The following is a 6,289-nucleotide window of genomic DNA, read 5'->3' on the forward strand; positions in this document are numbered from 1 at the left end:
AATTGTTTTTTATGAAGATTTTTATTAGATTGTAATTAATGTTAAAAAATTAAACAGCTAGCCAGAGAAGTCACTAATGATTGCTAAATTCTATGCCATAGCTTGATTACAAAAAAAAGCCAGTAACTGGGTGCAGTTCACTTGTTCTAGAAAAATCCAACTGTGAACTTTCACACATATACCTGAGTCAGGAAACCCCAAAGCTGCTTGGAGATGGCCAGTTAGGGTGTCTCAAAATTGCAATTCTAACTGATGAACCAAGACATAGTCTCTCAAATATTCTGGAAAAGTGTGGGTGGGGGTGTGGCAACATAAACTGAGCAGAGTCAGCTACAGTATCACAGGACCCATTCCTAGTCACTGGCTGGGCCTCTACAATTGCGTTCTCCAAGCAACATGCATCTCCTACTAGGCAGCACCAATCACTGACCAATTGCTTGGTGGGTGGTACATCCCCAAAGGCAGACAGTTAACTTCTGTGAGGGGGTCTAAGTTTAAATTTCAGGTTTCCAAAAATTCGTTTACAAATGGAATTCTCAAGCTACCTACCATCCTAGGATATCCTTCCTGCACCACTAAGACATGGCTCCTTTTCTTCATGTACTCATAAGACCTACAGAGGTCCTTGGGCAGACACCATACCTAAGCCACCGTGCTCTTGACAGCTCTCCAACAGATGAGCACATATGGAACTCATAACTCATAACCAGTCCTTTATTTTTATTTATTATTTCTTGGATAATTCTGATAAGAATATTCTGGGATTGAATTAAATTTTAACATATTCATGTTAAAAGAAATTATGTGACTACCTCATTCATAACACAATTTCCTATGAAAGATAAAAATCAAGAATGGAAGAACATTTCCCAGAAGCAGAGATGATTTCATATTCATTCTGTCTCTTTCTCTCTCTCCTTTATACACAATATACACACAACTTGGTACATCTACTCTAAACTGCCAAGGAATCCCAGTTTTTGGTATAATTTTTCAGGGAGTCAGAGACATTGTGTGTTAAGACACAATCTGCACCTTCGATGATGTGGCCCAGTGGGTTGAGTGCTGGCCTGCGAACTGAAAGGTCACCAGTTTGACTCCTGGTCAGGGCACATGCCTGGGTTGTGGGCCAGTTCTCTGGTTGCGGGCGTGCGAGAGGCAATTGATTGATGTTCCTCTCACACACCAGTGTTTCTCTCCCTCTCTTTCTCCCTCCCTTTCCCTCTCTCTAAAAAATAAATAAAGTCTTTAAAAGAAAACAAAAATAAAAGACACAATCTGCTTCAAAATCACAAAGTATACCATCTTTAGAGACATATCAAATATCTAGTTATGACAATTTGGGGTATGCAGGCACACATTGTAAAAAACTTTCACTTTTCTTTTATGTATTTCTTAAAGCATTTGCAAATGTTTGATGAGCCAATATTTCTACTTTTAGAAGCAGAAAGCATAACAGAAAATTTAAAAACAAAAAGCATCATAATGTGAGAAACTTGAAGCTTTCCTACTAAGATCAGATACATGGTAAGGATATCCCCTCTCACCAGTCTCTTTTGACTTTGTACTGGGAGTTTTAGATAATGCAATGAGACAAGAAAAGGAAATAAAAAGTATACAGTTTAGGAAGAAATAAATAAAATTGTCTTTGTTCACTGATGACATGATAGTCTTTACAGAAGATCCAAAAGAATCGACAAAACAAGGAACTAATAAGCTATTATCCCAAAGATTATTACAGCTGTGGGGAACCAGATCTAGTCACCCCAACCTGTGCTTCTGTACTATGCAGATTGTTTTGAGTTAAGGCCAATTTGAGCTGCAGGTTCAAGAGAAACTTTGGTCCTTCCTCTAACTACCTAGAAGAACTTGAATTAGGGGCCTTGTCCATAATAAAAGATTATCAGTGACAATCTCTTTTTGACCCATCTATAAGACAGGGCAAACTTCTATCTACCAAACATCTGCTCTTCTTATCATTCTGCAATGACTGATGGCACTTTATTCCGATGGTCGGTGATCTGAGAAAATGCAGGTTTGCACCCTGACAGACCATCTTGTATTCCATTTCAAGTGGACACTTATTATAAAGAGAAGAAAATTGTAGGTAAGGGGTTTGGAATTCAGGGGGGAAATTAATAAGATAAAGAGCTGCAGCATTCTTTCATCTATGTACTGGGTGGCAAACATCTCACCTTGGAGGACAATGGCTCAGATACCATCCTGATTGCTTGCAGTCCTCCTGAGGCACAAAGTTAAAACTGCTTAGGGTCTCCTGGAGTCAAGGTGGGTCATACCCTCAGTCCCTGAAACAATAGCTTTTTACATACATTAATTACTAAGCTTATTAGCTATTACCTAAAACTAAAATTTTTCCAACATTTGCGTCGCCCATCAATAGGGGTTTAATCTAGTATTGACTGTTGGTAACAACAAACCTCATGCTTAGTCAAAGATATCTGGTAGAACTAACTATTAGATAGAGCTCTTCAAATATGTAGAGGACAGCCCTGGCTGGATAGCTCAGTTGGTTAGAGCATCATCCCCATAAGCCAAGGTTGTAAGTTTGATCTCCAATCAGGGCACATACAAGAATCAACCAGTGAATCCATGGACAGGTGGAATAGGAAGTCAATGTTTCTCTCTCTCTCTCTCCAAACTCCCTTCCCTCTCTCTAAAATCAAATTAAAAAATACATTTTTTAAATGTGTGAAGGAAGAATGTTACAGGTGTGGTGGGGAACTTTTGAGCTCCTGGGGATGCAAGTCATTTAGCACAGTGCATATTGCCAGGAAGCCAAGAACCCATTTTCTTTGACAACCCAAGGACAAGACTCTGTATTCAAGGGGGCCCTGCCATGGCAGCAGCTCTGTGCTGGGAAACACTGGGACACAAGCAAGAGAAAAATTCATGACTCCTGCTGTCAAAGAGCTCAAAATATACTTCATATCTGAGGATTTGATTGTTGTAAAGGGGCAAGATAATATAGTTCCTTCTTTCCCTCCCCCATCCCCCATCCCCATGTGTGTGCACACATGTTCCTGCTAATCATCATTCTGCTTATATGCATAGTTCTTTAAAGACATTCTTCACCAAATCAAGTACTGTTGTTTAATTTAAGCTTTTTCATTCCTTTGGCTTTGGCTCTGGCTTTGGTTCTCTCCTACTCTCCAGCCACACTTCCTGTCACCATAGGGACAGAAGAGCAGAATATAATCATTGTTACGAGATAAAACAACTATGGGATGTTTATTCAATGGAATACTACTCAGCCATAAAAAAGAAGAAAATTTTACTCTTTGCGACAGCATGGGTGGACCTGGAGAATATTATGGTAAGTGAAATAAGCCAGTCAGAAGAAAACAAATACCATATGATTTCACTTATATGTGGAATCTAATGAACAAATTGAACTAACAAGCAAAATAGAGACAGACTCACAGATAGAGAGCAGGATGACAGCTATGGGGATGGGGTTAGAGGGTGGAGAGATCCAGCAAAAAGGAAAAAGGACTAATGGACATGGACAACAGTGTGGTGATTCGGGGGCGGGGGGAAGGGAGAAGTATAAAGGTGATAAATGGTAATAGAAAAACTAAATTTAAAAAATGAATAAATGTTAAAAGAAAAAAAGACATCATTATGATCCAGTCTGCTGTTGAGGAGGGTTGCTTCCACAAGACTCAGCTTATTCTAGTTGCTTCCTGTCCGCTGTCCTTATTCTTAGCCCTTCTCCCACTTATCACTTCAGACTCACTCACTCCTAGAATGCTGACCCTGTGGAGGTTCCTGCTTTCTTTTCCAGCCAAGCACACTTTAGGAACTAAGACCTAATTGTTCTGATGAAATACTCTGTTTATGCAGAATGAACTCCTGATGGAGTCCTGGGAACTCAGCAAATAGCCAGCCATATTGCCACCAGCCAATTCCAGGAAGGACCTAGATGAGCCTGCTGATTCCTCTGTCTTCTCACCTTCATGGTAAATGGTATCCTGCTCACAGCTAACAATGTCCCCATTCTCCTGGTGATACCCATTCAACACACTTAAACAGCTTCCTCCTTAGACTAGCATTTGTGGCTTCTGATATTCCCTGCCAGACCAGAAGGGCTACCTGCAAATGTTAGCTCTCTGGCCTGTGTAAATTCCTGGAATCTCTAGGTTGGCCAGCAAAATTATAAACCCCAATTAATGAGAACAATGAAAAGTGGAACTGGAGAATGGTAGAGGACAAATTATTAAACAAAGAACAACAATAACAACAGAGGCCTCAGAGTCTGCATATAAACTCAACAAGCTTTGTGAACTCTTATAAATTTGCATAATTTAATAAAACACAATTACCTTTTCTACAAGATAATTTTCATTTATATGCCTATGTAATATGCCAGACATAATCACATATACATAACTATTTCTAAATAATAAAGTATTAAAAATTATAACAAGCTGGTAGGAAAAAGGATGTGCCCATCTGATGACTCAAGCTGAAGTTCATGAAAAGAAATACAATAAAGAGCATTAATTAGAAGCACAGCCTGGAATCACCCAGATCTACATTTTATGCCAAAACAGTATCAAACTTGCAGGAAATGCCTCTAAGGGGAAATGGGACAGAGCCAGGGGAGGCTGGGAGAGCCATCAGACTGTGATGCAGGCCTTGTCAGGAGTGAAGAAGAGAGGGAAGGAAGGAAGGTTGGGCGGAAGCTTCTTAGGTTGTAGTGTACTCTCAAGCCATCAGAGGAGTCCCATGTCTCCAAAAATGGGCCTGCCTTAACATCCCTGCTATACTCCACCACTGGCTAGCATGGCCTCAGCTGGAACACACTGATGGACTTCAGGGCTTACAGAACTCAGTCAACTGCTTCATGCAGTTGGAAGGATACCTGAAAGGTGCATCTCATGGCAGCCACACTTAGCTTCCTCATCAGTAAAACAGGACAAAATCCGTGCCCACTTACTTTCTAGGGCAGATGTGTGGCTAAAAAGAGGCAATGTTTATGAATACTTTGTAAATTATAAAGCATGGCATATGTAATCTATTATTTACACAGGACTATGCCCAAGTCATGAGGTATAGTCCTTCACTCCCTATTTCTTCTGTCTGCCTTTGTTAATGCAAGCCTGCAGCAGTGGACCAGACCTCCAGTCTGTCTCTGAACACCTCATTCTTCTGCGCTTCCCAACCGAGTTACTTCCTGAGTCCAGCCCTATCTGAACAGCAGAAATGGAATCTACAGAGCCTTTGGCTCATATCTAAAACATCCACAAGTAGACAGAGCCAGCTGGTTGCTGCTGGGTTGGTCAGCCCCATGATGCACTGCTTTATGAAACTGGACATTGACTTCTTTGCTAACCATGAGCCATATACAAATTCCCCAAGAAATAGTTAAATCCAGTTTCTTGTGTTCAAATATGGTCTGTAGTTAAGCCCCAGAGAACTCAACTGCTCTCTTTTACTTATAAATTCCCTGCCCTTTGGCCCTATTATTCCCCGTGGCGCTGCTCTCCCTGACAGACTTTATTTAGCTTCCCTTAGTTGACTTCATTATCCTCGAAAGCTCGGGGGGTTTTAGGCATGTGGGAGAAGCACACCACACAGCCCAGCAAATCCATCAGTCTTCTTTACCTCAGCCTACATGGACAAACACCTTGCTACTCTCAGTGTGGTCCATGGACCAGCAGCACCAGCCTCACAGATCAGCAACGTGATGTCACAAATGTCCATCCTCAGGTCCACCCAGACCCACTGAATGAGAATCTGCATTTTAATAGGTCCCCAGGTGAGTCCTGTGCACATGCCAGACCACTACACTCTCATTTCAGCAGTGAATTAAAAAGAGGCCAATGAGATTAGCTGGATAAATCCCATGTGGTAAAGAAAAAAAAAAAAACAATTAATGACATTTATCTTAAGGATTACCTTTTCATCATTTTATTCTTAGATCTCCTTTGCTTCTTCACTCCCCCATCTTTACAACTTATAATACCACTTGTTGAGCCCCTCCTCTGCACCAGAGGCATTTCTAACCCTTAGAAAATTTCAAAAGATATATTTATTCTTAATGTGCAGATGAGGCTCAGAGGGGTACATATACACTCAAATTTGAAGAACTATAAATTTTAAGCATAGGTATGTCCCTCTCCAAGGCCTGCTGTTCTCTTCCCACAGCATGACATTGTCTCTCAAAACCCTGGCAAATGCCCCAGCCTGGACCTTGCCCACCTAGGTCAGAGGCCTGTGTCTGCCTGGCACATGAGGCTTCTGGATTTGTCTTTCCCTCTCAATC

This window comes from Desmodus rotundus, chromosome 1 (genome assembly GCF_022682495.2).
Source record: "Desmodus rotundus isolate HL8 chromosome 1, HLdesRot8A.1, whole genome shotgun sequence".
Taxonomy (NCBI): domain Eukaryota; kingdom Metazoa; phylum Chordata; class Mammalia; order Chiroptera; family Phyllostomidae; genus Desmodus; species Desmodus rotundus.